The sequence below is a fragment of the Schistocerca serialis genome, chromosome 9 (genome assembly GCF_023864345.2).
Source record: "Schistocerca serialis cubense isolate TAMUIC-IGC-003099 chromosome 9, iqSchSeri2.2, whole genome shotgun sequence".
NCBI classification, from domain to species: Eukaryota; Metazoa; Arthropoda; class Insecta; order Orthoptera; family Acrididae; genus Schistocerca; species Schistocerca serialis.
The window spans coordinates 146,680,057-146,704,559 of record NC_064646.1 but is presented as its reverse complement, the minus strand read 5'-3'; the positions used below and the strand labels follow the sequence as shown (position 1 = coordinate 146,704,559).

The 24,503-nt window shown below is 51.3% G+C and overlaps 50 non-coding genes across 50 annotated transcripts; 28 read left to right on the top strand and 22 right to left on the bottom strand.

Annotated features, from left to right (window-relative positions):
* Positions 1–123: 123 nt before the first annotated feature.
* Trnar-acg (transfer RNA arginine (anticodon ACG)) lies at positions 124–196 on the top strand. The gene has a single exon. It is a non-coding gene; the product is annotated as a tRNA-Arg (tRNA).
* A 274-nt stretch (positions 197–470) lies between these two features.
* Trnam-cau (transfer RNA methionine (anticodon CAU)) lies at positions 471–542 on the top strand. The gene has a single exon. It is a non-coding gene; the product is annotated as a tRNA-Met (tRNA).
* Positions 543–775: 233 nt separating this feature from the next.
* On the bottom strand, positions 776–847 carry Trnad-guc (transfer RNA aspartic acid (anticodon GUC)). The gene has a single exon. It is a non-coding gene; the product is annotated as a tRNA-Asp (tRNA).
* A 6,089-nt stretch (positions 848–6,936) lies between these two features.
* Trnar-acg (transfer RNA arginine (anticodon ACG)) lies at positions 6,937–7,009 on the top strand. The gene has a single exon. It is a non-coding gene; the product is annotated as a tRNA-Arg (tRNA).
* Positions 7,010–7,283: 274 nt separating this feature from the next.
* On the top strand, positions 7,284–7,355 carry Trnam-cau (transfer RNA methionine (anticodon CAU)). The gene has a single exon. It is a non-coding gene; the product is annotated as a tRNA-Met (tRNA).
* A 417-nt stretch (positions 7,356–7,772) lies between these two features.
* Positions 7,773–7,864, bottom strand: Trnai-uau (transfer RNA isoleucine (anticodon UAU)). Its single transcript is given in 2 exon segments — positions 7,773–7,808; positions 7,827–7,864. It is a non-coding gene; the product is annotated as a tRNA-Ile (tRNA).
* Positions 7,865–8,309: 445 nt separating this feature from the next.
* Trnar-acg (transfer RNA arginine (anticodon ACG)) lies at positions 8,310–8,382 on the top strand. Its single transcript has one exon. It is a non-coding gene; the product is annotated as a tRNA-Arg (tRNA).
* Positions 8,383–8,656: 274 nt separating this feature from the next.
* On the top strand, positions 8,657–8,728 carry Trnam-cau (transfer RNA methionine (anticodon CAU)). Its single transcript has one exon. It is a non-coding gene; the product is annotated as a tRNA-Met (tRNA).
* A 233-nt stretch (positions 8,729–8,961) lies between these two features.
* On the bottom strand, positions 8,962–9,033 carry Trnad-guc (transfer RNA aspartic acid (anticodon GUC)). Its single transcript has one exon. It is a non-coding gene; the product is annotated as a tRNA-Asp (tRNA).
* Positions 9,034–9,145: 112 nt separating this feature from the next.
* On the bottom strand, positions 9,146–9,237 carry Trnai-uau (transfer RNA isoleucine (anticodon UAU)). Its single transcript is given in 2 exon segments — positions 9,146–9,181; positions 9,200–9,237. It is a non-coding gene; the product is annotated as a tRNA-Ile (tRNA).
* A 445-nt stretch (positions 9,238–9,682) lies between these two features.
* Trnar-acg (transfer RNA arginine (anticodon ACG)) lies at positions 9,683–9,755 on the top strand. Its single transcript has one exon. It is a non-coding gene; the product is annotated as a tRNA-Arg (tRNA).
* A 274-nt stretch (positions 9,756–10,029) lies between these two features.
* Positions 10,030–10,101, top strand: Trnam-cau (transfer RNA methionine (anticodon CAU)). Its single transcript has one exon. It is a non-coding gene; the product is annotated as a tRNA-Met (tRNA).
* Positions 10,102–10,518: 417 nt separating this feature from the next.
* Positions 10,519–10,610, bottom strand: Trnai-uau (transfer RNA isoleucine (anticodon UAU)). Its single transcript is given in 2 exon segments — positions 10,519–10,554; positions 10,573–10,610. It is a non-coding gene; the product is annotated as a tRNA-Ile (tRNA).
* A 445-nt stretch (positions 10,611–11,055) lies between these two features.
* On the top strand, positions 11,056–11,128 carry Trnar-acg (transfer RNA arginine (anticodon ACG)). Its single transcript has one exon. It is a non-coding gene; the product is annotated as a tRNA-Arg (tRNA).
* Positions 11,129–11,402: 274 nt separating this feature from the next.
* Trnam-cau (transfer RNA methionine (anticodon CAU)) lies at positions 11,403–11,474 on the top strand. Its single transcript has one exon. It is a non-coding gene; the product is annotated as a tRNA-Met (tRNA).
* Positions 11,475–11,707: 233 nt separating this feature from the next.
* On the bottom strand, positions 11,708–11,779 carry Trnad-guc (transfer RNA aspartic acid (anticodon GUC)). The gene has a single exon. It is a non-coding gene; the product is annotated as a tRNA-Asp (tRNA).
* Positions 11,780–11,891: 112 nt separating this feature from the next.
* Trnai-uau (transfer RNA isoleucine (anticodon UAU)) lies at positions 11,892–11,983 on the bottom strand. Its single transcript is given in 2 exon segments — positions 11,892–11,927; positions 11,946–11,983. It is a non-coding gene; the product is annotated as a tRNA-Ile (tRNA).
* A 445-nt stretch (positions 11,984–12,428) lies between these two features.
* Positions 12,429–12,501, top strand: Trnar-acg (transfer RNA arginine (anticodon ACG)). The gene has a single exon. It is a non-coding gene; the product is annotated as a tRNA-Arg (tRNA).
* A 274-nt stretch (positions 12,502–12,775) lies between these two features.
* Positions 12,776–12,847, top strand: Trnam-cau (transfer RNA methionine (anticodon CAU)). Its single transcript has one exon. It is a non-coding gene; the product is annotated as a tRNA-Met (tRNA).
* A 233-nt stretch (positions 12,848–13,080) lies between these two features.
* Trnad-guc (transfer RNA aspartic acid (anticodon GUC)) lies at positions 13,081–13,152 on the bottom strand. The gene has a single exon. It is a non-coding gene; the product is annotated as a tRNA-Asp (tRNA).
* A 112-nt stretch (positions 13,153–13,264) lies between these two features.
* Positions 13,265–13,356, bottom strand: Trnai-uau (transfer RNA isoleucine (anticodon UAU)). Its single transcript is given in 2 exon segments — positions 13,265–13,300; positions 13,319–13,356. It is a non-coding gene; the product is annotated as a tRNA-Ile (tRNA).
* A 445-nt stretch (positions 13,357–13,801) lies between these two features.
* Trnar-acg (transfer RNA arginine (anticodon ACG)) lies at positions 13,802–13,874 on the top strand. The gene has a single exon. It is a non-coding gene; the product is annotated as a tRNA-Arg (tRNA).
* Positions 13,875–14,148: 274 nt separating this feature from the next.
* Positions 14,149–14,220, top strand: Trnam-cau (transfer RNA methionine (anticodon CAU)). Its single transcript has one exon. It is a non-coding gene; the product is annotated as a tRNA-Met (tRNA).
* Positions 14,221–14,637: 417 nt separating this feature from the next.
* Trnai-uau (transfer RNA isoleucine (anticodon UAU)) lies at positions 14,638–14,729 on the bottom strand. The gene is given in 2 exon segments: positions 14,638–14,673; positions 14,692–14,729. It is a non-coding gene; the product is annotated as a tRNA-Ile (tRNA).
* A 445-nt stretch (positions 14,730–15,174) lies between these two features.
* Positions 15,175–15,247, top strand: Trnar-acg (transfer RNA arginine (anticodon ACG)). Its single transcript has one exon. It is a non-coding gene; the product is annotated as a tRNA-Arg (tRNA).
* Positions 15,248–15,521: 274 nt separating this feature from the next.
* On the top strand, positions 15,522–15,593 carry Trnam-cau (transfer RNA methionine (anticodon CAU)). The gene has a single exon. It is a non-coding gene; the product is annotated as a tRNA-Met (tRNA).
* A 233-nt stretch (positions 15,594–15,826) lies between these two features.
* On the bottom strand, positions 15,827–15,898 carry Trnad-guc (transfer RNA aspartic acid (anticodon GUC)). Its single transcript has one exon. It is a non-coding gene; the product is annotated as a tRNA-Asp (tRNA).
* Positions 15,899–16,010: 112 nt separating this feature from the next.
* On the bottom strand, positions 16,011–16,102 carry Trnai-uau (transfer RNA isoleucine (anticodon UAU)). Its single transcript is given in 2 exon segments — positions 16,011–16,046; positions 16,065–16,102. It is a non-coding gene; the product is annotated as a tRNA-Ile (tRNA).
* A 445-nt stretch (positions 16,103–16,547) lies between these two features.
* On the top strand, positions 16,548–16,620 carry Trnar-acg (transfer RNA arginine (anticodon ACG)). Its single transcript has one exon. It is a non-coding gene; the product is annotated as a tRNA-Arg (tRNA).
* Positions 16,621–16,894: 274 nt separating this feature from the next.
* Positions 16,895–16,966, top strand: Trnam-cau (transfer RNA methionine (anticodon CAU)). The gene has a single exon. It is a non-coding gene; the product is annotated as a tRNA-Met (tRNA).
* A 233-nt stretch (positions 16,967–17,199) lies between these two features.
* On the bottom strand, positions 17,200–17,271 carry Trnad-guc (transfer RNA aspartic acid (anticodon GUC)). Its single transcript has one exon. It is a non-coding gene; the product is annotated as a tRNA-Asp (tRNA).
* A 112-nt stretch (positions 17,272–17,383) lies between these two features.
* Trnai-uau (transfer RNA isoleucine (anticodon UAU)) lies at positions 17,384–17,475 on the bottom strand. Its single transcript is given in 2 exon segments — positions 17,384–17,419; positions 17,438–17,475. It is a non-coding gene; the product is annotated as a tRNA-Ile (tRNA).
* Positions 17,476–17,920: 445 nt separating this feature from the next.
* Trnar-acg (transfer RNA arginine (anticodon ACG)) lies at positions 17,921–17,993 on the top strand. The gene has a single exon. It is a non-coding gene; the product is annotated as a tRNA-Arg (tRNA).
* Positions 17,994–18,267: 274 nt separating this feature from the next.
* On the top strand, positions 18,268–18,339 carry Trnam-cau (transfer RNA methionine (anticodon CAU)). Its single transcript has one exon. It is a non-coding gene; the product is annotated as a tRNA-Met (tRNA).
* A 233-nt stretch (positions 18,340–18,572) lies between these two features.
* Trnad-guc (transfer RNA aspartic acid (anticodon GUC)) lies at positions 18,573–18,644 on the bottom strand. The gene has a single exon. It is a non-coding gene; the product is annotated as a tRNA-Asp (tRNA).
* A 112-nt stretch (positions 18,645–18,756) lies between these two features.
* Trnai-uau (transfer RNA isoleucine (anticodon UAU)) lies at positions 18,757–18,848 on the bottom strand. The gene is given in 2 exon segments: positions 18,757–18,792; positions 18,811–18,848. It is a non-coding gene; the product is annotated as a tRNA-Ile (tRNA).
* A 445-nt stretch (positions 18,849–19,293) lies between these two features.
* Trnar-acg (transfer RNA arginine (anticodon ACG)) lies at positions 19,294–19,366 on the top strand. Its single transcript has one exon. It is a non-coding gene; the product is annotated as a tRNA-Arg (tRNA).
* A 274-nt stretch (positions 19,367–19,640) lies between these two features.
* Trnam-cau (transfer RNA methionine (anticodon CAU)) lies at positions 19,641–19,712 on the top strand. The gene has a single exon. It is a non-coding gene; the product is annotated as a tRNA-Met (tRNA).
* Positions 19,713–19,945: 233 nt separating this feature from the next.
* Trnad-guc (transfer RNA aspartic acid (anticodon GUC)) lies at positions 19,946–20,017 on the bottom strand. Its single transcript has one exon. It is a non-coding gene; the product is annotated as a tRNA-Asp (tRNA).
* A 112-nt stretch (positions 20,018–20,129) lies between these two features.
* Positions 20,130–20,221, bottom strand: Trnai-uau (transfer RNA isoleucine (anticodon UAU)). Its single transcript is given in 2 exon segments — positions 20,130–20,165; positions 20,184–20,221. It is a non-coding gene; the product is annotated as a tRNA-Ile (tRNA).
* A 445-nt stretch (positions 20,222–20,666) lies between these two features.
* Trnar-acg (transfer RNA arginine (anticodon ACG)) lies at positions 20,667–20,739 on the top strand. Its single transcript has one exon. It is a non-coding gene; the product is annotated as a tRNA-Arg (tRNA).
* A 274-nt stretch (positions 20,740–21,013) lies between these two features.
* On the top strand, positions 21,014–21,085 carry Trnam-cau (transfer RNA methionine (anticodon CAU)). Its single transcript has one exon. It is a non-coding gene; the product is annotated as a tRNA-Met (tRNA).
* A 417-nt stretch (positions 21,086–21,502) lies between these two features.
* Trnai-uau (transfer RNA isoleucine (anticodon UAU)) lies at positions 21,503–21,594 on the bottom strand. Its single transcript is given in 2 exon segments — positions 21,503–21,538; positions 21,557–21,594. It is a non-coding gene; the product is annotated as a tRNA-Ile (tRNA).
* Positions 21,595–22,039: 445 nt separating this feature from the next.
* Positions 22,040–22,112, top strand: Trnar-acg (transfer RNA arginine (anticodon ACG)). Its single transcript has one exon. It is a non-coding gene; the product is annotated as a tRNA-Arg (tRNA).
* Positions 22,113–22,386: 274 nt separating this feature from the next.
* On the top strand, positions 22,387–22,458 carry Trnam-cau (transfer RNA methionine (anticodon CAU)). Its single transcript has one exon. It is a non-coding gene; the product is annotated as a tRNA-Met (tRNA).
* A 417-nt stretch (positions 22,459–22,875) lies between these two features.
* On the bottom strand, positions 22,876–22,967 carry Trnai-uau (transfer RNA isoleucine (anticodon UAU)). The gene is given in 2 exon segments: positions 22,876–22,911; positions 22,930–22,967. It is a non-coding gene; the product is annotated as a tRNA-Ile (tRNA).
* Positions 22,968–23,412: 445 nt separating this feature from the next.
* Positions 23,413–23,485, top strand: Trnar-acg (transfer RNA arginine (anticodon ACG)). The gene has a single exon. It is a non-coding gene; the product is annotated as a tRNA-Arg (tRNA).
* Positions 23,486–23,759: 274 nt separating this feature from the next.
* On the top strand, positions 23,760–23,831 carry Trnam-cau (transfer RNA methionine (anticodon CAU)). Its single transcript has one exon. It is a non-coding gene; the product is annotated as a tRNA-Met (tRNA).
* Positions 23,832–24,064: 233 nt separating this feature from the next.
* On the bottom strand, positions 24,065–24,136 carry Trnad-guc (transfer RNA aspartic acid (anticodon GUC)). Its single transcript has one exon. It is a non-coding gene; the product is annotated as a tRNA-Asp (tRNA).
* A 112-nt stretch (positions 24,137–24,248) lies between these two features.
* Positions 24,249–24,340, bottom strand: Trnai-uau (transfer RNA isoleucine (anticodon UAU)). Its single transcript is given in 2 exon segments — positions 24,249–24,284; positions 24,303–24,340. It is a non-coding gene; the product is annotated as a tRNA-Ile (tRNA).
* Positions 24,341–24,503: the final 163 nt, after the last annotated feature.

Genomic DNA, 24,503 nt, shown 5'->3' with positions numbered 1-24,503 from the left:
CAGAGTGCGGAAGACCAGAGTGGCCGCGCCGCCGTTGTCAGTGGATGACATGCAATTGCCGAGCCACGGAGAACACGTTGCTTTGCGATGTGCACCCGCCTCGTAGCAGAAAACGCGAACGGTGGCCCTGTGGCGCAACGGATAACGCGTCTGACTACGGATCAGAAGATTCCAGGTTCGAATCCTGGCAGGGTCGGCATTTTGTTAGTTGCGGGCGCGTAGCTAGGCAGTGCATTCGAATGTCTCCACCTTCGTGGAGTGCAATGTTAATCCTGAGCATCTCGCAGCTGCATCTCGAGACGATCGCGGTAAATATCGCTTCGTGCAAGCGTCAGCGTAGCGTCAGTCGAGCAAAGTCGAGACAAGTCAAGCTGGGAGATGCTACACAGTTAATTAAACGGTAGGCGACGCAGACAACGCTTTTCCAAGTGTCTCATGTCACGCACCGAAGAGAGCGCTTCTCTCCGCACAGCAGAGTGGCGCAGTGGAAGCGTGCTGGGCCCATAACCCAGAGGTCCGTGGATCGAAACCACGCTCTGCTAAAATTATTCTTTTTCTTGGGTGCTTCGAGCTCGATCATTAATCTTGGGGTGCGCTGATTCAGCGTCGACAGCAAACCCTGTGAGTTGTGAAACGACGACGTCGTGTGCAGAATACGAGAAACACTTCCTAAGACGCAGACTTTCTTACGATTTTTTAGCAATTACATTCCTTGATCACAACGGTAATGCTTTTTCGGGCCACACGTGCAACCTTCGCGATATAAAAATCGCATCTCCCCGGCGGGGAATCGAACCCCGGTCTCCCGCGTGACAGGCGGGGATACTAACCACTATAGTACCGAGGAACACGCGGTCGTTGACTGCAGTGCACGCACATTTATGGTCTCTCAGGTACGTGATACATCTCAAATCTAGCGTCCCGATGCTTCCATAGTCAGCTGCTACGAAATAAAAGTATGCCCCAGGGGAGGCTCGAACTCACAACCCCGGCATTGCTCACGGCTACTGCCTTATAAGTACCGTGCGCTAACCAATTGCGCCACTTTTTTTTTTTTTTTTTTTTTTTTTAATCTTTTTTTTTTGTCGTTTTTTTTTTTTCTTTTTTTTAGGGCCTCCCTTCTCCCCTTACAGCCCTCCTTGCGCTCTCCATGAATGCCGTCCTTGGCGAGCTTCATCAGCTATAGTCAAAAGAAATCAAAGTCTCCAGATTCACTGGCGTCGGACAACGGTACACAAAAATAATACTGGTTCTTCCGGATTACAAGGAGTTCATTGCCTCGTCTTCTTTGTAATATAAGTGCAACGAAAAATAGAAATCTCTCTCAAAACCAAGTCAAAATAAAATGTCTCTTCCCGCGAAAAACAAATAATGAGGAATAAGAAAGAAAAGAAAACTTCAGGTTCTTCAAGCGCCATAGGCGAAACGATAACGAAAATATTATTCAGTGTTCGCTTGTACTTGGGAACTTCACCGTGGAAATGTTAACAGTAATGGCGGATTGACTTTAGAATCACCCAATGCCCTGTTTCTCAAACAGTATTTTTAACATGTTTCCAAAATCCCTTTTAATGTGCGGGAACTGGTTTCTTCGCCAATATGCCGTTTCCATATAAGCAGTAAAGGCAGTAATATTGTCGTCTCCGTGGTTAGTGATGACGTAATTGACAAAATGACCCAGCATCCACATAACAGTATTGTTTTTCGTTTTGGGGTAAAACCGTGTATCAGGCCACAGGAGGATATCAGTCGTATAAAGACTTTCAGTGCTACGTGTGAGCAGCGCCAATCGTTTCCGCACCCAGTGCCAGTTGAACTGATGCCCGCAGCAAGTAAACCTGTGCCTCAGAGTGTCTATTAATCCACATTTGAGGCAGTTGTCAGTAGCACTTAAGCCAATGCGGTTGAGTTTTTCGTTGGTTGGAATAAGATTGTGGACAACTTTATACCAGGCGGAAAGCACATCGGAAGAATGAATTTTGAGAGTAATATTGGTCCACACTGCCGTCCAGACGATTCTTGGGTAGTGCATTTCAATTGTATTTGGAGCTTCGTACTTCTGCCACTGAGCAATTAAGAACACTGTCGTGAGACAAGGACTTGTGGAAACACTGTCACCTAAGTAACTCATTTCGAGGTAATAAACACCGACATGTTGCAATTGAAAGTTTAGTTTCCCGATGTCAATTGGCGGTTCCATACATTTTGGGCGAACAATGCGAAACAGCTTCGATGTGATAGTATGGGGCATCGTGGTAATTATCTCAGTTGTTCGTTTTATATAGAGTGCCGTCGCCTTTCGACGGATATCATTGAGTTGCAGGCCCCCAGCTTGCACTGACTTAGACAGTGTGGTATAGGTTAACTTAAAAATATGACCGAGCCACACAAACCTGCTGGACAAACGCATGATCTTATGGGCTTGCATTTTGGGAAGAGGGAACACCTGAGCGACATAATAAGCTTTACAGAGTATGTATGTATTCAAAATCCTTATCTTCTGTTGGATATTTGTCGATCGCCAAGTGTTTTCCACTATAGCTCCCTGTATTCGATTTGCAGTAAGTTTCCAGTTTTTAGCTGCCATACGTAAAGGACACCTATCGATGATGATTCCCAGAGCAACATGTTGTTCGCCGATCTGTGCCCACGGTATAGCAAGAGATTCGAAGCCCCGTAAGCTTAGAACCTTACATTTACCCTCACTGAGTTTCGCTCCAGACGCAGTGCTGTAATTATCAATCTCAGCCCGCAAGTGGGCCACTTCAGACTCATGACGGAGGATAACAGCAACATCATCGGCGTAAGCCCTCACAGTAAGATTGCTCCCTAAGACAGAAAGGCCAGTTAATGTGATACACAATCTCTTCAGAAATGGCTCGAGCGACAAAACAAAGAGCGACATCGACAAAGGACTGCCTTGCGGTACACCTCGTCGTATACCAACAGCTTGTGTCAGCTGACCGTTAACGGTGATCCTAGCAGTAATGCCTGTTATCATATGCCGAATGACTGCCACAGCTCGTTCTTCGAGTCCAATTCGTTGCAGGATGCGTTCTAAATAGTGATGACTAACGCGGTCAAAAGCTTTGCAAAAGTCAAGAAAAAGGAAAGCACATTTGATGTTGGTTACGGCCGCCACTGAAATAACGTCTCTGTACTCCGCAACCGGAGTCATAATGGATCTCCCTGGAAGGCAAGACTGATGTGAATGAATAACTTTCCCAAGGATGGGGGTCATTCTGCTATTAATCGCTCGGGCAATCGTTTTATAATCAAAGTTCAATAATGTGATTGGACGGAGATTATCAACTCGCTTGTGACCAGTTCTCTTCGGGACTAAAACAATTCTACCCACCTTGAACTCGGCAGGAAGAGGACCACCACTCATGACTTCATTAACAATTTCAGTAAAAGTACCACCAAGGACATTCCAGAATTTGATATAAAATTCCTTGGGCAAACCATCAGGACCAGGCGATTTAAAGGAAGGCGACTTGGAGATCAAGGCTAAAACTTCCTCGGGAGTGAAATCCGATAAAAAGTCGACATTGTCAGCAGGAGTAATCGCCCTATCAAAAACATTGACCACTGCACTGACAGCAGGTTCATTGACAATTTCACTGGAATACAGTCGTTGGAAATGTTGGTGAATTTCACTAATAATGGCCGCTTGAGTAGAGAGTAATTCCCCATTATCTCTTTCCAAAACATCAATGAAAGCCCTGCGGCGGCGCGAGAAATGCTTAAATAAATGGTACATAGATGTCATTTCGTCGGCTAAAACAGATTTAGGTTTGGATTTAACTTTCAGACCTTCCAATTGTTGACGCTTCAAGCTGACAAGTTTAGCCTTGACACGTTGAATTGATGGAAAGTTAGCGTTGGTAGCAGTGGATGAATCATACAGTTGTCGCAGCACAGTGTAGTAAAACTCAAAAGTCCTCTTGAAGGCGCGTGCTTTCTGAGCACTATAATAAATGAGACTTTTTCGAAGCTTTGGTTTCGCAACAGTGGTCCACCACAACGCTTTAGTCGGATAAAAAGTGATGGAACGCAAACAAGTGTCCCACACATGCCTGATAACGTCAAATAACTCAGCGTCCGCCAGATGCGATATGTTTAACATCCACGGGGAACGAAATAATTTGGTAGGCTGTCGATTTAAGTGAACCGTTGCCGTAAAAGCGCAATGGTCGGTAAAACTAGCCGGGATTACGTCAACCGCTAGGAGTCTGTCACTGATACAGTCCGATAGATAAATTCTATCCAGACGGCTGCATGAAGTAACGGTGAAAAAAGTGAATTTAACTAAAGTAGGATACTTCAGTTCCCAAGCATCTTTCAGCTTAATATTCTTAACGAGCTCGTGCAGTTCTTTACAGTAGTTAAAATTAGGGGACTGATCGTTTTTACGTAGAACACAGTTGAAGTCACCTCCTATTATCAGGTTTTGAGGACTGCTCCTCAACAGATACGTAACATCCTCCTTATAAAAACGTGACCGTTCGAATTTGTTGCTGTTGCCTGATGGGGCATATAAATTAACAAGGGTTACATCAAAAATTTTACAGCTCACTCCTCGACCGGAATCTAAAAACTCGATCTCCCCAACTGGAATGCCTTCCCGTAATAAAAGTGCGGTACCTGTACTTTCCTCAGGAGCAACGTTTGATATGGTTTTAAAACCAGAGATGAAGAGATTTAAAACAGTAACTTCCTGCAACAACACAATATCAGCGTCAGATTCGTATAGAAACTGCTGTAGGGCCGCAATTTTGAGATCAGATCGAATCTTATTGATGTTCAGGGAGACGAAATTGTACGCTTGCGCCATTATTACAGTGAGGTACGTAAAGGGTCACTAAACAACACTGATCGCATTACAAGGGCATAGAGACTTCGGAATGGTCTGCATTGTCGGGAGGATCACGAACAGTCACTTGTGTGTCGTTGGGTTTGTTTTTCTTCCGTACTGCGTTGACGTTCGGTTGAACTTTGGTCCTACTACGTGCTCTGCTAGGGAACACATCGGCAGACGGAGGTGTGGGAGGGTCCTGAGTGACTTCGCAATCCATAACGTGCTGGGACGCCTCAACCATCTGATCTGCGGAAAGAACTGACTCAGAAGGTGGACAAGTTTGTTTGTTGTCGCTAGCACGAACTTCGTGTTTGTTTGGAGACGGACTTTGACGTCCTTCAGTTTGTACACAAGTACTGCCTGCCTCGTTATGCTTATCGGAAGCACGCGCTTGTTGTGATTCGGCCTGTGGTGACGTCGCGACTTCAGGCGGCGGGCTCGGCTGTTGTGGTGCCAAAGCTGCCTGTACGTCACTCGGAATGACGTCAATAGCCGCAGCGTCGACAGCTGCGTGCGACGGTTCAGAAAAACTGGAGTCAAGAACCGTAACCGGCATCTCTTTTGGGACGTCGAGTTCTAATTCCTGGAGAGCCTCGTCCGGACTATCATCATCACACGTTCTTCGCCGTTTGTGGCTCAGCAGCTGCACGTCAGATTTGGAGGCAGGCGTATCTGTAACCGGTTGTGAAGGAAAGGGTGGAAAGTCGGCAACAGGCAAACCAGGCTCCGGGGGCAATATTTCACTAACACGAGGGCGGTCGATGTCCGTGATTGGTGCCTCCCTAACAAGATCAGCCAATGTCAACTTTTTACGCTGTTCCAAAGTACTTTTGAGAACAAATACACGTTTAGGGCAGTTCGTACGCAAGTGACCAGTTTCATTACAAATAAAGCATGTGCCTGGTTGCCCACTGTACGTGACATGAACTTTATACCCACAAACAATAAGATGGGAGGGGATATCCTGCTTGACGTGCATTGCGACTGACCGGACGCCACTAAAACACTGTAACCGATGTTGACTAGACCAACGTTCGTTACGGATTTGCTTGACCTCCCCATATTTCGTCAAAATCTCACGTAAATAACAGTTTTCAACTTCCGGCGGCAGGTTGTACACACGGACATTTTTGTATTCTACATCAGCATTGGATATGAGAACAGTACTCACCGAGGCGTCACGATGACGGAACTCAGCTCTGCTACCATGTTTTAACAGAATCCTCTCCAGTAACACAGGGTTTAACAACTTGACGAAGAAACAGTAGAGATCGGTGTCGTAATAGGCAGTATGAACCTGGTCAGACGTAATACCAATGACATCCACTATGAAATCGTGAACTTCCATGGAACTAGGTTGAACATGACGTGTAGACTTGTCAAATTCGAAACACAGAGTACATTTCCTTGGGAACAACCTGGACGACATATCCACCTATTAAACGGTCGAGACCGCTAACACAAAACGTCACAAAACACTAAAAGTGAACTGACGGAAGCACAATACAGCAAATCCAGCAAACAACGTAAACAAAGAAAGTAGTCACGGCTTGCACACGCTATTGCGGAGCGAAGGCACAAACACGTGCGACCTGCACGGCGTCGCAAGCGGAACTGACGCCACTGGGGCTACAGCAGAGTGCTTGCAGTTAGCGGTATTCACTTTGATGCCAACCTGTGGTGGCTACAGACCCGTCATACGACCGTTACCTGCGGCCATACTACGACTTTAGCACCTGTCTACGAATGCTTCACACGATTCTTGTTTTATATGCTACACTTACAAGCATGTCAACCGCTTGTCATCACCGAAAAAATGCAAAAAAACGGGCGCCTGGCATTCCGCTACCTGTCCAACAGCGACGGCAGATGTGTGGCAAGCTCTAAGCTGTGCAGGCGCTCCGTGGCCGAGCAGCTGGAGGAGAGATGCCTTCCTTGGTGGCAGCTCCCTGCAGAGTGCGGAAGACCAGAGTGGCCGCGCCGCCGTTGTCAGTGGATGACATGCAATTGCCGAGCCACGGAGAACACGTTGCTTTGCGATGTGCACCCGCCTCGTAGCAGAAAACGCGAACGGTGGCCCTGTGGCGCAACGGATAACGCGTCTGACTACGGATCAGAAGATTCCAGGTTCGAATCCTGGCAGGGTCGGCATTTTGTTAGTTGCGGGCGCGTAGCTAGGCAGTGCATTCGAATGTCTCCACCTTCGTGGAGTGCAATGTTAATCCTGAGCATCTCGCAGCTGCATCTCGAGACGATCGCGGTAAATATCGCTTCGTGCAAGCGTCAGCGTAGCGTCAGTCGAGCAAAGTCGAGACAAGTCAAGCTGGGAGATGCTACACAGTTAATTAAACGGTAGGCGACGCAGACAACGCTTTTCCAAGTGTCTCATGTCACGCACCGAAGAGAGCGCTTCTCTCCGCACAGCAGAGTGGCGCAGTGGAAGCGTGCTGGGCCCATAACCCAGAGGTCCGTGGATCGAAACCACGCTCTGCTAAAATTATTCTTTTTCTTGGGTGCTTCGAGCTCGATCATTAATCTTGGGGTGCGCTGATTCAGCGTCGACAGCAAATCCTGTGAGTTGTGAAACGACGACGTCGTGTGCAGAATACGAGAAACACTTCCTAAGACGCAGACTTTCTTACGATTTTTTAGCAATTACATTCCTTGATCACAACGGTAATGCTTTTTCGGGCCACACGTGCAACCTTCGCGATATAAAAATCGCATCTCCCCGGCGGGGAATCGAACCCCGGTCTCCCGCGTGACAGGAGGGGATACTAACCACTATAGTACCGAGGAACACGCGGTCGTTGACTGCAGTGCACGCACATTTATGGTCTCTCAGGTACGTGATACATCTCAAATCTAGCGTCCCGATGCTTCCATAGTCAGCTGCTACGAAATAAAAGTATGCCCCAGGGGAGGCTCGAACTCACAACCCCGGCATTGCTCACGGCTACTGCCTTATAAGTACCATGCGCTAACCAATTGCGCCACTGGGGCTACAGCAGAGTGCTTGCAGTTAGCGGTATTCACTTTGATGCCAACCTGTGGTGGCTACAGACCCGTCATACGACCGTCACCTGCGGCCATACTACGACTTTAGCACCTGTCTACGAATGCTTCACACGATTCTTGTTTTATATGCTACACTTACAAGCATGTCAACCGCTTGTCATCACCGAAAAAATGCAAAAAAACGGGCGCCTGGCATTCCGCTACCTGTCCAACAGCGACGGCAGATGTGTGGCAAGCTCTAAGCTGTGCAGGCGCTCCGTGGCCGAGCAGCTGGAGGAGAGATGCCTTCCTTGGTGGCAGCTCCCTGCAGAGTGCGGAAGACCAGAGTGGCCGCGCCGCCGTTGTCAGTGGATGACATGCAATTGCCGAGCCACGGAGAACACGTTGCTTTGCGATGTGCACCCGCCTCGTAGCAGAAAACGCGAACGGTGGCCCTGTGGCGCAACGGATAACGCGTCTGACTACGGATCAGAAGATTCCAGGTTCGAATCCTGGCAGGGTCGGCATTTTGTTAGTTGCGGGCGCGTAGCTAGGCAGTGCATTCGAATGTCTCCACCTTCGTGGAGTGCAATGTTAATCCTGAGCATCTCGCAGCTGCATCTCGAGACGATCGCGGTAAATATCGCTTCGTGCAAGCGTCAGCGTAGCGTCAGTCGAGCAAAGTCGAGACAAGTCAAGCTGGGAGATGCTACACAGTTAATTAAACGGTAGGCGACGCAGACAACGCTTTTCCAAGTGTCTCATGTCACGCACCGAAGAGAGCGCTTCTCTCCGCACAGCAGAGTGGCGCAGTGGAAGCGTGCTGGGCCCATAACCCAGAGGTCCGTGGATCGAAACCACGCTCTGCTAAAATTATTCTTTTTCTTGGGTGCTTCGAGCTCGATCATTAATCTTGGGGTGCGCTGATTCAGCGTCGACAGCAAACCCTGTGAGTTGTGAAACGACGACGTCGTGTGCAGAATACGAGAAACACTTCCTAAGACGCAGACTTTCTTACGATTTTTTAGCAATTACATTCCTTGATCACAACGGTAATGCTTTTTCGGGCCACACGTGCAACCTTCGCGATATAAAAATCGCATCTCCCCGGCGGGGAATCGAACCCCGGTCTCCCGCGTGACAGGCGGGGATACTAACCACTATAGTACCGAGGAACACGCGGTCGTTGACTGCAGTGCACGCACATTTATGGTCTCTCAGGTACGTGATACATCTCAAATCTAGCGTCCCGATGCTTCCATAGTCAGCTGCTACGAAATGAAAGTATGCCCCAGGGGAGGCTCGAACTCACAACCCCGGCATTGCTCACGGCTACTGCCTTATAAGTACCGTGCGCTAACCAATTGCGCCACTGGGGCTACAGCAGAGTGCTTGCAGTTAGCGGTATTCACTTTGATGCCAACCTGTTGTGGCTACAGACCCGTCATACGACCGTCACCTGCGGCCATACTACGACTTTAGCACCTGTCTACGAATGCTTCACACGATTCTTGTTTTATATGCTACACTTACAAGCATGTCAACCGCTTGTCATCACCGAAAAAATGCAAAAAAACGGGCGCCTGGCATTCCGCTACCTGTCCAACAGCGACGGCAGATGTGTGGCAAGCTCTAAGCTGTGCAGGCGCTCCGTGGCCGAGCAGCTGGAGGAGAGATGCCTTCCTTGGTGGCAGCTCCCTGCAGAGTGCGGAAGACCAGAGTGGCCGCGCCGCCGTTGTCAGTGGATGACATGCAATTGCCGAGCCACGGAGAACACGTTGCTTTGCGATGTGCACCCGCCTCGTAGCAGAAAACGCGAACGGTGGCCCTGTGGCGCAACGGATAACGCGTCTGACTACGGATCAGAAGATTCCAGGTTCGAATCCTGGCAGGGTCGGCATTTTGTTAGTTGCGGGCGCGTAGCTAGGCAGTGCATTCGAATGTCTCCACCTTCGTGGAGTGCAATGTTAATCCTGAGCATCTCGCAGCTGCATCTCGAGACGATCGCGGTAAATATCGCTTCGTGCAAGCGTCAGCGTAGCGTCAGTCGAGCAAAGTCGAGACAAGTCAAGCTGGGAGATGCTACACAGTTAATTAAACGGTAGGCGACGCAGACAACGCTTTTCCAAGTGTCTCATGTCACGCACCGAAGAGAGCGCTTCTCTCCGCACAGCAGAGTGGCGCAGTGGAAGCGTGCTGGGCCCATAACCCAGAGGTCCGTGGATCGAAACCACGCTCTGCTAAAATTATTCTTTTTCTTGGGTGCTTCGAGCTCGATCATTAATCTTGGGGTGCGCTGATTCAGCGTCGACAGCAAATCCTGTGAGTTGTGAAACGACGACGTCGTGTGCAGAATACGAGAAACACTTCCTAAGACGCAGACTTTCTTACGATTTTTTAGCAATTACATTCCTTGATCACAACGGTAATGCTTTTTCGGGCCACACGTGCAACCTTCGCGATATAAAAATCGCATCTCCCCGGCGGGGAATCGAACCCCGGTCTCCCGCGTGACAGGAGGGGATACTAACCACTATAGTACCGAGGAACACGCGGTCGTTGACTGCAGTGCACGCACATTTATGGTCTCTCAGGTACGTGATACATCTCAAATCTAGCGTCCCGATGCTTCCATAGTCAGCTGCTACGAAATAAAAGTATGCCCCAGGGGAGGCTCGAACTCACAACCCCGGCATTGCTCACGGCTACTGCCTTATAAGTACCATGCGCTAACCAATTGCGCCACTGGGGCTACAGCAGAGTGCTTGCAGTTAGCGGTATTCACTTTGATGCCAACCTGTGGTGGCTACAGACCCGTCATACGACCGTCACCTGCGGCCATACTACGACTTTAGCACCTGTCTACGAATGCTTCACACGATTCTTGTTTTATATGCTACACTTACAAGCATGTCAACCGCTTGTCATCACCGAAAAAATGCAAAAAAACGGGCGCCTGGCATTCCGCTACCTGTCCAACAGCGACGGCAGATGTGTGGCAAGCTCTAAGCTGTGCAGGCGCTCCGTGGCCGAGCAGCTGGAGGAGAGATGCCTTCCTTGGTGGCAGCTCCCTGCAGAGTGCGGAAGACCAGAGTGGCCGCGCCGCCGTTGTCAGTGGATGACATGCAATTGCCGAGCCACGGAGAACACGTTGCTTTGCGATGTGCACCCGCCTCGTAGCAGAAAACGCGAACGGTGGCCCTGTGGCGCAACGGATAACGCGTCTGACTACGGATCAGAAGATTCCAGGTTCGAATCCTGGCAGGGTCGGCATTTTGTTAGTTGCGGGCGCGTAGCTAGGCAGTGCATTCGAATGTCTCCACCTTCGTGGAGTGCAATGTTAATCCTGAGCATCTCGCAGCTGCATCTCGAGACGATCGCGGTAAATATCGCTTCGTGCAAGCGTCAGCGTAGCGTCAGTCGAGCAAAGTCGAGACAAGTCAAGCTGGGAGATGCTACACAGTTAATTAAACGGTAGGCGACGCAGACAACGCTTTTCCAAGTGTCTCATGTCACGCACCGAAGAGAGCGCTTCTCTCCGCACAGCAGAGTGGCGCAGTGGAAGCGTGCTGGGCCCATAACCCAGAGGTCCGTGGATCGAAACCACGCTCTGCTAAAATTATTCTTTTTCTTGGGTGCTTCGAGCTCGATCATTAATCTTGGGGTGCGCTGATTCAGCGTCGACAGCAAACCCTGTGAGTTGTGAAACGACGACGTCGTGTGCAGAATACGAGAAACACTTCCTAAGACGCAGACTTTCTTACGATTTTTTAGCAATTACATTCCTTGATCACAACGGTAATGCTTTTTCGGGCCACACGTGCAACCTTCGCGATATAAAAATCGCATCTCCCCGGCGGGGAATCGAACCCCGGTCTCCCGCGTGACAGGCGGGGATACTAACCACTATAGTACCGAGGAACACGCGGTCGTTGACTGCAGTGCACGCACATTTATGGTCTCTCAGGTACGTGATACATCTCAAATCTAGCGTCCCGATGCTTCCATAGTCAGCTGCTACGAAATGAAAGTATGCCCCAGGGGAGGCTCGAACTCACAACCCCGGCATTGCTCACGGCTACTGCCTTATAAGTACCGTGCGCTAACCAATTGCGCCACTGGGGCTACAGCAGAGTGCTTGCAGTTAGCGGTATTCACTTTGATGCCAACCTGTTGTGGCTACAGACCCGTCATACGACCGTCACCTGCGGCCATACTACGACTTTAGCACCTGTCTACGAATGCTTCACACGATTCTTGTTTTATATGCTACACTTACAAGCATGTCAACCGCTTGTCATCACCGAAAAAATGCAAAAAAACGGGCGCCTGGCATTCCGCTACCTGTCCAACAGCGACGGCAGATGTGTGGCAAGCTCTAAGCTGTGCAGGCGCTCCGTGGCCGAGCAGCTGGAGGAGAGATGCCTTCCTTGGTGGCAGCTCCCTGCAGAGTGCGGAAGACCAGAGTGGCCGCGCCGCCGTTGTCAGTGGATGACATGCAATTGCCGAGCCACGGAGAACACGTTGCTTTGCGATGTGCACCCGCCTCGTAGCAGAAAACGCGAACGGTGGCCCTGTGGCGCAACGGATAACGCGTCTGACTACGGATCAGAAGATTCCAGGTTCGAATCCTGGCAGGGTCGGCATTTTGTTAGTTGCGGGCGCGTAGCTAGGCAGTGCATTCGAATGTCTCCACCTTCGTGGAGTGCAATGTTAATCCTGAGCATCTCGCAGCTGCATCTCGAGACGATCGCGGTAAATATCGCTTCGTGCAAGCGTCAGCGTAGCGTCAGTCGAGCAAAGTCGAGACAAGTCAAGCTGGGAGATGCTACACAGTTAATTAAACGGTAGGCGACGCAGACAACGCTTTTCCAAGTGTCTCATGTCACGCACCGAAGAGAGCGCTTCTCTCCGCACAGCAGAGTGGCGCAGTGGAAGCGTGCTGGGCCCATAACCCAGAGGTCCGTGGATCGAAACCACGCTCTGCTAAAATTATTCTTTTTCTTGGGTGCTTCGAGCTCGATCATTAATCTTGGGGTGCGCTGATTCAGCGTCGACAGCAAACCCTGTGAGTTGTGAAACGACGACGTCGTGTGCAGAATACGAGAAACACTTCCTAAGACGCAGACTTTCTTACGATTTTTTAGCAATTACATTCCTTGATCACAACGGTAATGCTTTTTCGGGCCACACGTGCAACCTTCGCGATATAAAAATCGCATCTCCCCGGCGGGGAATCGAACCCCGGTCTCCCGCGTGACAGGCGGGGATACTAACCACTATAGTACCGAGGAACACGCGGTCGTTGACTGCAGTGCACGCACATTTATGGTCTCTCAGGTACGTGATACATCTCAAATCTAGCGTCCCGATGCTTCCATAGTCAGCTGCTACGAAATAAAAGTATGCCCCAGGGGAGGCTCGAACTCACAACCCCGGCATTGCTCACGGCTACTGCCTTATAAGTACCGTGCGCTAACCAATTGCGCCACTGGGGCTACAGCAGAGTGCTTGCAGTTAGCGGTATTCACTTTGATGCCAACCTGTTGTGGCTACAGACCCGTCATACGACCGTCACCTGCGGCCATACTACGACTTTAGCACCTGTCTACGAATGCTTCACACGATTCTTGTTTTATATGCTACACTTACAAGCATGTCAACCGCTTGTCATCACCGAAAAAATGCAAAAAAACGGGCGCCTGGCATTCCGCTACCTGTCCAACAGCGACGGCAGATGTGTGGCAAGCTCTAAGCTGTGCAGGCGCTCCGTGGCCGAGCAGCTGGAGGAGAGATGCCTTCCTTGGTGGCAGCTCCCTGCAGAGTGCGGAAGACCAGAGTGGCCGCGCCGCCGTTGTCAGTGGATGACATGCAATTGCCGAGCCACGGAGAACACGTTGCTTTGCGATGTGCACCCGCCTCGTAGCAGAAAACGCGAACGGTGGCCCTGTGGCGCAACGGATAACGCGTCTGACTACGGATCAGAAGATTCCAGGTTCGAATCCTGGCAGGGTCGGCATTTTGTTAGTTGCGGGCGCGTAGCTAGGCAGTGCATTCGAATGTCTCCACCTTCGTGGAGTGCAATGTTAATCCTGAGCATCTCGCAGCTGCATCTCGAGACGATCGCGGTAAATATCGCTTCGTGCAAGCGTCAGCGTAGCGTCAGTCGAGCAAAGTCGAGACAAGTCAAGCTGGGAGATGCTACACAGTTAATTAAACGGTAGGCGACGCAGACAACGCTTTTCCAAGTGTCTCATGTCACGCACCGAAGAGAGCGCTTCTCTCCGCACAGCAGAGTGGCGCAGTGGAAGCGTGCTGGGCCCATAACCCAGAGGTCCGTGGATCGAAACCACGCTCTGCTAAAATTATTCTTTTTCTTGGGTGCTTCGAGCTCGATCATTAATCTTGGGGTGCGCTGATTCAGCGTCGACAGCAAATCCTGTGAGTTGTGAAACGACGACGTCGTGTGCAGAATACGAGAAACACTTCCTAAGACGCAGACTTTCTTACGATTTTTTAGCAATTACATTCCTTGATCACAACGGTAATGCTTTTTCGGGCCACACGTGCAACCTTCGCGATATAAAAATCGCATCTCCCCGGCGGGGAATCGAACCCCGGTCTCCCGCGTGACAGGAGGGGATACTAACCACTATAGTACCGAGGAACACGCGGTCGTTGACTGCAGTGCACGCACATTTATGGTCTCTCAGGTACGTGATACATCTCAAATCTAGCGTCCCGATGCTTCCATAGTCAGCTGCTACGAAATAAAAGTATGCCCCAGGGGAGGCTCGAACTCACAACCCCGGCATTGCTCACGGCTACTGCCTTATAAGTACCGTGCGCTAACCAATTGCGCCACTGGGGCTACAGCAGAGTGCTTGCAGTTAGCGGTATTCACTTTGATGCCAACCTGTTGTGGCTACAGACCCGTCATACGACCGTCACCTGCGGCCATACTACGACTTTAGCACCTGTCTACGAATGCTTCACACGATTCTTGTTTTATATGCTACACTTACAAGCATGTCAACCGCTTGTCATCACCGAAAAAATGCAAAAAAACGGGCGCCTGGCATTCCGCTACCTGTCCAACAGCGACGGCAGATGTGTGGCAAGCTCTAAGCTGTGCAGGCGCTCCGTGGCCGAGCAGCTGGAGGAGAGATGCCTTCCTTGGTGGCAGCTCCCTGCAGAGTGCGGAAGACCAGAGTGGCCGCGCCGCCGTTGTCAGTGGATGACATGCAATTGCCGAGCCACGGAGAACACGTTGCTTTGCGATGTGCACCCGCCTCGTAGCAGAAAACGCGAACGGTGGCCCTGTGGCGCAACGGATAACGCGTCTGACTACGGATCAGAAGATTCCAGGTTCGAATCCTGGCAGGGTCGGCATTTTGTTAGTTGCGGGCGCGTAGCTAGGCAGTGCATTCGAATGTCTCCACCTTCGTGGAGTGCAATGTTAATCCTGAGCATCTCGCAGCTGCATCTCGAGACGATCGCGGTAAATATCGCTTCGTGCAAGCGTCAGCGTAGCGTCAGTCGAGCAAAGTCGAGACAAGTCAAGCTGGGAGATGCTACACAGTTAATTAAACGGTAGGCGACGCAGACAACGCTTTTCCAAGTGTCTCATGTCACGCACCGAAGAGAGCGCTTCTCTCCGCACAGCAGAGTGGCGCAGTGGAAGCGTGCTGGGCCCATAACCCAGAGGTCCGTGGATCGAAACCACGCTCTGCTAAAATTATTCTTTTTCTTGGGTGCTTCGAGCTCGATCATTAATCTTGGGGTGCGCTGATTCAGCGTCGACAGCAAACCCTGTGAGTTGTGAAACGACGACGTCGTGTGCAGAATACGAGAAACACTTCCTAAGACGCAGACTTTCTTACGATTTTTTAGCAATTACATTCCTTGATCACAACGGTAATGCTTTTTCGGGCCACACGTGCAACCTTCGCGATATAAAAATCGCATCTCCCCGGCGGGGAATCGAACCCCGGTCTCCCGCGTGACAGGCGGGGATACTAACCACTATAGTACCGAGGAACACGCGGTCGTTGACTGCAGTGCACGCACATTTATGGTCTCTCAGGTACGTGATACATCTCAAATCTAGCGTCCCGATGCTTCCATAGTCAGCTGCTACGAAATAAAAGTATGCCCCAGGGGAGGCTCGAACTCACAACCCCGGCATTGCTCACGGCTACTGCCTTATAAGTACCGTGCGCTAACCAATTGCGCCACTGGGGCTACAGCAGAGTGCTTGCAGTTAGCGGTATTCACTTTGATGCCAACCTGTTGTGGCTACAGACCCGTCATACGACCGTCACCTGCGGCCATACTACGACTTTAGCACCTGTCTACGAATGCTTCACACGATTCTTGTTTTATATGCTACACTTACAAGCATGTCAACCGCTTGTCATCACCGAAAAAATGCAAAAAAACGGGCGCCTGGCATTCCGCTACCTGTCCAACAGCGACGGCAGATGTGTGGCAAGCTCTAAGCTGTGCAGGCGCTCCGTGGCCGAGCAGCTGGAGGAGAGATGCCTTCCTTGGTGGCAGCTCCCTGCAGAGTGCGGAAGACCAGAGTGGCCGCGCCGCCGTTGTCAGTGGATGACATGCAATTGCCGAGCCACGGAGAACACGTTGCTTTGCGATGTGCACCCGCCTCGTAGCAGAAAACGCGAACGGTGGCCCTGTGGCGCAACGGATAACGCGTCTGACTACGGATCAGAAGATTCCAGGTTCGAATCCTGGCAGGGTCGGCATTTTGTTAGTTGCGGGCGCGTAGCTAGGCAGTGCATTCGAATGTCTCCACCTTCGTGGAGTGCAATGTTAATCCTGAGCATCTCGCAGCTGCATCTCGAGACGATCGCGGTAAATATCGCTTCGTGCAAGCGTCAGCGTAGCGTCAGTCGAGCAAAGTCGAGACAAGTCAAGCTGGGAGATGCTACACAGTTAATTAAACGGTAGGCGACGCAGACAACGCTTTTCCAAGTGTCTCATGTCACGCACCGAAGAGAGCGCTTCTCTCCGCACAGCAGAGTGGCGCAGTGGAAGCGTGCTGGGCCCATAACCCAGAGGTCCGTGGATCGAAACCACGCTCTGCTAAAATTATTCTTTTTCTTGGGTGCTTCGAGCTCGATCATTAATCTTGGGGTGCGCTCATTCAGCGTCGACAGCAAACCCTGTGAGTTGTGAAACGACGACGTCGTGTGCAGAATACGAGAAACACTTCCTAAGACGCAGACTTTCTTACGATTTTTTAGCAATTACATTCCTTGATCACAACGGTAATGCTTTTTCGGGCCACACGTGCAACCTTCGCGATATAAAAATCGCATCTCCCCGGCGGGGAATCGAACCCCGGTCTCCCGCGTGACAGGCGGGGATACTAACCACTATAGTACCGAGGAACACGCGGTCGTTGACTGCAGTGCACGCACATTTATGGTCTCTCAGGTACGTGATACATCTCAAATCTAGCGTCCCGATGCTTCCATAGTCAGCTGCTACGAAATAAAAGTATGCCCCAGGGGAGGCTCGAACTCACAACCCCGGCATTGCTCACGGCTACTGCCTTATAAGTACCGTGCGCTAACCAATTGCGCCACTGGGGCTACAGCAGAGTGCTTGCAGTTAGCGGTATTCACTTTGATGCCAACCTGTGGTGGCTACAGACCCGTCATACGACCGTCACCTGCGGCCATACTACGACTTTAGCACCTGTCTACGAATGCTTCACACGATTCTTGTTTTATATGCTACACTTACAAGCATGTCAACCGCTTGTCATCACCGAAAAAATGCAAAAAAACGGGCGCCTGGCATTCCGCTACCTGTCCAACAGCGACGGCAGATGTGTGGCAAGCTCTAAGCTGTGCAGGCGCTCCGTGGCCGAGCAGCTGGAGGAGAGATGCCTTCCTTGGTGGCAGCTCCCTGCAGAGTGCGGAAGACCAGAGTGGCCGCGCCGCCGTTGTCAGTGGATGACATGCAATTGCCGAGCCACGGAGAACACGTTGCTTTGCGATGTGCACCCGCCTCGTAGCAGAAAACGCGAACGGTGGCCCTGTGGCGCAACGGATAACGCGTCTGACTACGGATCAGAAGATTCCAGGTTCGAATCCTGGCAGGGTCGGCATTTTGTTAGTTGCGGGCGCGTAGCTAGGCAGTGCATTCGAATGTCTCCACCTTCGTGGAGTGCAATGTTAATCCTGAGCATCTCGCAGCTGCATCTCGAGACGATCGCGGTAAATATCGCTTCGTGCAAGCGTCAGCGTAGCGTCAGTCGAGCAAAGTCGAGACAAGTCAAGCTGGGAGATGCTACACAGTTAATTAAACGGTAGGCGACGCAGACAACGCTTTTCCAAGTGTCTCATGTCACGCACCGAAGAGAGCGCTTCTCTCCGCACAGCAGAGTGGCGCAGTGGAAGCGTGCTGGGCCCATAACCCAGAGGTCCGTGGATCGAAACCACGCTCTGCTAAAATTATTCTTTTTCTTGGGTGCTTCGAGCTCGATCATTAATCTTGGGGTGCGCTGATTCAGCGTCGACAGCAAACCCTGTGAGTTGTGAAACGATGACGTCGTGTGCAGAATACGAGAAACACTTCCTAAGACGCAGACTTTCTTACGATTTTTTAGCAATTACATTCCTTGATCACAACGGTAATGCTTTTTCGGGCCACACGTGCAACCTTCGCGATATAAAAATCGCATCTCCCCGGCGGGGAATCGAACCCCGGTCTCCCGCGTGACAGGCGGGGATACTAACCACTATAGTACCGAGGAACACGCGGTCGTTGACTGCAGTGCACGCACATTTATGGTCTCTCAGGTACGTGATACATCTCAAATCTAGCGTCCCGATGCTTCCATAGTCAGCTGCTACGAAATAAAAGTATGCCCCAGGGGAGGCTCGAACTCACAACCCCGGCATTGCTCACGGCTACTGCCTTATAAGTACCGTGCGCTAACCAATTGCGCCACTGGGGCTACAGCAGAGTGCTTGCAGTTAGCGGTATTCACTTTGATGCCAACCTGTTGTGGCTACAGACCCGTCATACGACCGTCACCTGCGGCCATACTACGACTTTAGCACCTGTCTACGAATGCTTCACACGATTCTTGTTTTATATGCTACACTTACAAGCATGTCAACCGCTTGTCATCACCGAAAAAATGCAAAAAAACGGGCGCCTTGCATTCCGCTACCTGTCCAACAGCGACGGCAGATGTGTGGCAAGCTCTAAGCTGTGCAGGCGCTCCGTGGCCGAGCAGCTGGAGGAGAGATGCCTTCCTTGGTGGCAGCTCCCTGCAGAGTGCGGAAGACCAGAGTGGCCACGCCGCCGTTGTCAGTGGATGGCATGCAATTGCCGAGCCACGGAGAACACGTTGCTTTGCGATGTGCACCCGCCTCGTAGCAGAAAACGCGAACGGTGGCCCTGTGGCGCAACGGATAACGCGTCTGACTACGGATCAGAAGATTCCAGGTTCGAATCCTGGCAGGGTCGGCATTCTGTTAGTTGCGGGCGCGTAGCTAGGCAGTGCATTCGAATGTCTCCACCTTCGTGGAGTGCAATGTTAATCCTGAGCATCTCGCAGCTGCATCTCGAGACGATCGCGGTAAATATCGCTTCGTGCAAGCGTCAGCGTAGCGTCAGTCGAGCAAAGTCGAGACAAGTCAAGCTGGGAGATGCTACACAGTTAATTAAACGGTAGGCGACGCAGACAACGCTTTTCCAAGTGTCTCATGTCACGCACCGAAGAGAGCGCTTCTCTCCGCACAGCAGAGTGGCGCAGTGGAAGCGTGCTGGGCCCATAACCCAGAGGTCCGTGGATCGAAACCACGCTCTGCTAAAATTATTCTTTTTCTTGGGTGCTTCGAGCTCGATCATTAATCTTGGGGTGCGCTGATTCAGCGTCGACAGCAAACCCTGTGAGTTGTGAAACGACGACGTCGTGTGCAGAATACGAGAAACACTTCCTAAGACGCAGACTTTCTTACGATTTTTTAGCAATTACATTCCTTGATCACAACGGTAATGCTTTTTCGGGCCACACGTGCAACCTTCGCGATATAAAAATCGCATCTCCCCGGCGGGGAATCGAACCCCGGTCTCCCGCGTGACAGGCGGGGATACTAACCACTATAGTACCGAGGAACACGCGGTCGTTGACTGCAGTGCACGCACATTTATGGTCTCTCAGGTACGTGATACATCTCAAATCTAGCGTCCCGATGCTTCCATAGTCAGCTGCTACGAAATAAAAGTATGCCCCAGGGGAGGCTCGAACTCACAACCCCGGCATTGCTCACGGCTACTGCCTTATAAGTACCGTGCGCTAACCAATTGCGCCACTGGGGCTACAGCAGAGTGCTTGCAGTTAGCGGTATTCACTTTGATGCCAACCTGTTGTGGCTACAGACCCGTCATACGACCGTCACCTGCGGCCATACTACGACTTTAGCACCTGTCTACGAATGCTTCACACGATTCTTGTTTTATATGCTACACTTACAAGCATGTCAACCGCTTGTCATCACCGAAAAAATGCAAAAAAACGGGCGCCTTGCATTCCGCTACCTGTCCAACAGCGACGGCAGATGTGTGGCAAGCTCTAAGCTGTGCAGGCGCTCCGTGGCCGAGCAGCTGGAGGAGAGATGCCTTCCTTGGTGGCAGCTCCCTGCAGAGTGCGGAAGACCAGAGTGGCCACGCCGCCGTTGTCAGTGGATGGCATGCAATTGCCGAGCCACGGAGAACACGTTGCTTTGCGATGTGCACCCGCCTCGTAGCAGAAAACGCGAACGGTGGCCCTGTGGCGCAACGGATAACGCGTCTGACTACGGATCAGAAGATTCCAGGTTCGAATCCTGGCAGGGTCGGCATTTTGTTAGTTGCGGGCGCGTAGCTAGGCAGTGCATTCGAATGTCTCCACCTTCGTGGAGTGCAATGTTAATCCTGAGCATCTCGCAGCTGCATCTCGAGACGATCGCGGTAAATATCGCTTCGTGCAAGCGTCAGCGTAGCGTCAGTCGAGCAAAGTCGAGACAAGTCAAGCTGGGAGATGCTACACAGTTAATTAAACGGTAGGCGACGCAGACAACGCTTTTCCAAGTGTCTCATGTCACGCACCGAAGAGAGCGCTTCTCTCCGCACAGCAGAGTGGCGCAGTGGAAGCGTGCTGGGCCCATAACCCAGCGGTCCGTGGATCGAAACCACGCTCTGCTAAAATTATTCTTTTTCTTGGGTGCTTCGAGCTCGATCATTAATCTTGGGGTGCGCTCATTCAGCGTCGACAGCAAACCCTGTGAGTTGTGAAACGACGACGTCGTGTGCAGAATACGAGAAACACTTCCTAAGACGCAGACTTTCTTACGATTTTTTAGCAATTACATTCCTTGATCACAACGGTAATGCTTTTTCGGGCCACACGTGCAACCTTCGCGATATAAAAATCGCATCTCCCCGGCGGGGAATCGAACCACGGTCTCCCGCGTGACAGGCGGGGATACTAACCACTATAGTACCGAGGAACACGCGGTCGTTGACTGCAGTGCACGCACATTTATGGTCTCTCAGGTACGTGATACATCTCAAATCTAGCGTCCCGATGCTTCCATAGTCAGCTGCTACGAAATAAAAGTATGCCCCAGGTGAGGCTCGAACTCACAACCCCGGCATTGCTCACGGCTACTGCCTTATAAGTACCGTGCGCTAACCAATTGCGCCACTGGGGCTAAAGCAGAGTGCTTGCAGTTAGCGGTATTCACTTTGATGCCAACCTGTTGTGGCTACAGACCCGTCATACGACCGTCACCTGCGGCCATACTACGACTTTAGCACCTGTCTACGAATGCTTCACACGATTCTTGTTTTATATGCTACACTTACAAGCATGTCAACCGCTTGTCATCACCGAAAAAATGCAAAAAAACGGGCGCCTGGCATTCCGCTACCTGTCCAACAGCGACGGCAGATGTGTGGCAAGCTCTAAGCTGTGCAGGCGCTCCGTGGCCGAGCAGCTGGAGGAGAGATGCCTTCCTTGGTGGCAGCTCCCTGCAGAGTGCGGAAGACCAGAGTGGCCGCGCCGCCGTTGTCAGTGGATGACATGCAATTGCCGAGCCACGGAGAACACGTTGCTTTGCGATGTGCACCCGCCTCGTAGCAGAAAACGCGAACGGTGGCCCTGTGGCGCAACGGATAACGCGTCTGACTACGGATCAGAAGATTCCAGGTTCGAATCCTGGCAGGGTCGGCATTTTGTTAGTTGCGGGCGCGTAGCTAGGCAGTGCATTCGAATGTCTCCACCTTCGTGGAGTGCAATGTTAATCCTGAGCATCTCGCAGCTGCATCTCGAGACGATCGCGGTAAATATCGCTTCGTGCAAGCGTCAGCGTAGCGTCAGTCGAGCAAAGTCGAGACAAGTCAAGCTGGGAGATGCTACACAGTTAATTAAACGGTAGGCGACGCAGACAACGCTTTTCCAAGTGTCTCATGTCACGCACCGAAGAGAGCGCTTCTCTCCGCACAGCAGAGTGGCGCAGTGGAAGCGTGCTGGGCCCATAACCCAGAGGTCCGTGGATCGAAACCACGCTCTGCTAAAATTATTCTTTTTCTTGGGTGCTTCGAGCTCGATCATTAATCTTGGGGTGCGCTGATTCAGCGTCGACAGCAAACCCTGTGAGTTGTGAAACGACGACGTCGTGTGCAGAATACGAGAAACACTTCCTAAGACGCAGACTTTCTTACGATTTTTTAGCAATTACATTCCTTGATCACAACGGTAATGCTTTTTCGGGCCACACGTGCAACCTTCGCGATATAAAAATCGCATCTCCCCGGCGGGGAATCGAACCCCGGTCTCCCGCGTGACAGGCGGGGATAGTAACCACTATAGTACCGAGGAACACGCGGTCGTTGACTGCAGTGCACGCACATTTATGGTCTCTCAGGTACGTGATACAACTCAAATCTAGCGTCCCGATGCTTCCATAGTCAGCTGCTACGAAATAAAAGTATGCCCCAGGGGAGGCTCGAACTCACAACCCCGGCATTGCTCACGGCTACTGCCTTATAAGTACCGTGCGCTAACCAATTGCGCCACTGGGGCTACAGCAGAGTGCTTGCAGTTAGCGGTATTCACTTTGATGCCAACCTGTTGTGGCTACAGACCCGTCATACGACCGTCACCTGCGGCCATACTACGACTTTAGCACCTGTCTACGAATGCTTCACACGATTCTTGTTTTATATGCTACACTTACAAGCATGTCAACCGCTTGTCATCACCGAAAAAATGCAAAAAAACGGGCGCCTTGCATTCCGCTACCTGTCCAACAGCGACGGCAGATGTGTGGCAAGCTCTAAGCTGTGCAGGCGCTCCGTGGCCGAGCAGCTGGAGGAGAGATGCCTTCCTTGGTGGCAGCTCCCTGCAGAGTGCGGAAGACCAGAGTGGCCACGCCGCCGTTGTCAGTGGATGGCATGCAATTGCCGAGCCACGGAGAACACGTTGCTTTGCGATGTGCACCCGCCTCGTAGCAGAAAACGCGAACGGTGGCCCTGTGGCGCAACGGATAACGCGTCTGACTACGGATCAGAAGATTCCAGGTTCGAATCCTGGCAGGGTCGGCATTTTGTTAGTTGCGGGCGCGTAGCTAGGCAGTGCATTCGAATGTCTCCACCTTCGTGGAGTGCAATGTTAATCCTGAGCATCTCGCAGCTGCATCTCGAGACGATCGCGGTAAATATCGCTTCGTGCAAGCGTCAGCGTAGCGTCAGTCGAGCAAAGTCGAGACAAGTCAAGCTGGGAGATGCTACACAGTTAATTAAACGGTAGGCGACGCAGACAACGCTTTTCCAAGTGTCTCATGTCACGCACCGAAGAGAGCGCTTCTCTCCGCACAGCAGAGTGGCGCAGTGGAAGCGTGCTGGGCCCATAACCCAGAGGTCCGTGGATCGAAACCACGCTCTGCTAAAATTATTCTTTTTCTTGGGTGCTTCGAGCTCGATCATTAATCTTGGGGTGCGCTGATTCAGCGTCGACAGCAAACCCTGTGAGTTGTGAAACGACGACGTCGTGTGCAGAATACGAGAAACACTTCCTAAGACGCAGACTTTCTTACGATTTTTTAGCAATTACATTCCTTGATCACAACGGTAATGCTTTTTCGGGCCACACGTGCAACCTTCGCGATATAAAAATCGCATCTCCCCGGCGGGGAATCGAACCCCGGTCTCCCGCGTGACAGGCGGGGATACTAACCACTATACTACCGAGGAACACGCGGTGGTTGACTGCAGTGCACGCACATTTATGGTCTCTCAGGTACGTGATACATCTCAAATCTAGCGTCCCGATGCTTCCATAGTCAGCTGCTACGAAATAAAAGTATGCCCCAGGGGAGGCTCGAACTCACAACCCCGGCATTGCTCACGGCTACTGCCTTATAAGTACCGTGCGCTAACCAATTGCGCCACTGGGGCTACAGCAGAGTGCTTGCAGTTAGCGGTATTCACTTTGATGCCAACCTGTTGTGGCTACAGACCCGTCATACGACCGTCACCTGCGGCCATACTACGACTTTAGCACCTGTCTACGAATGCTTCACACGATTCTTGTTTTATATGCTACACTTACAAGCATGTC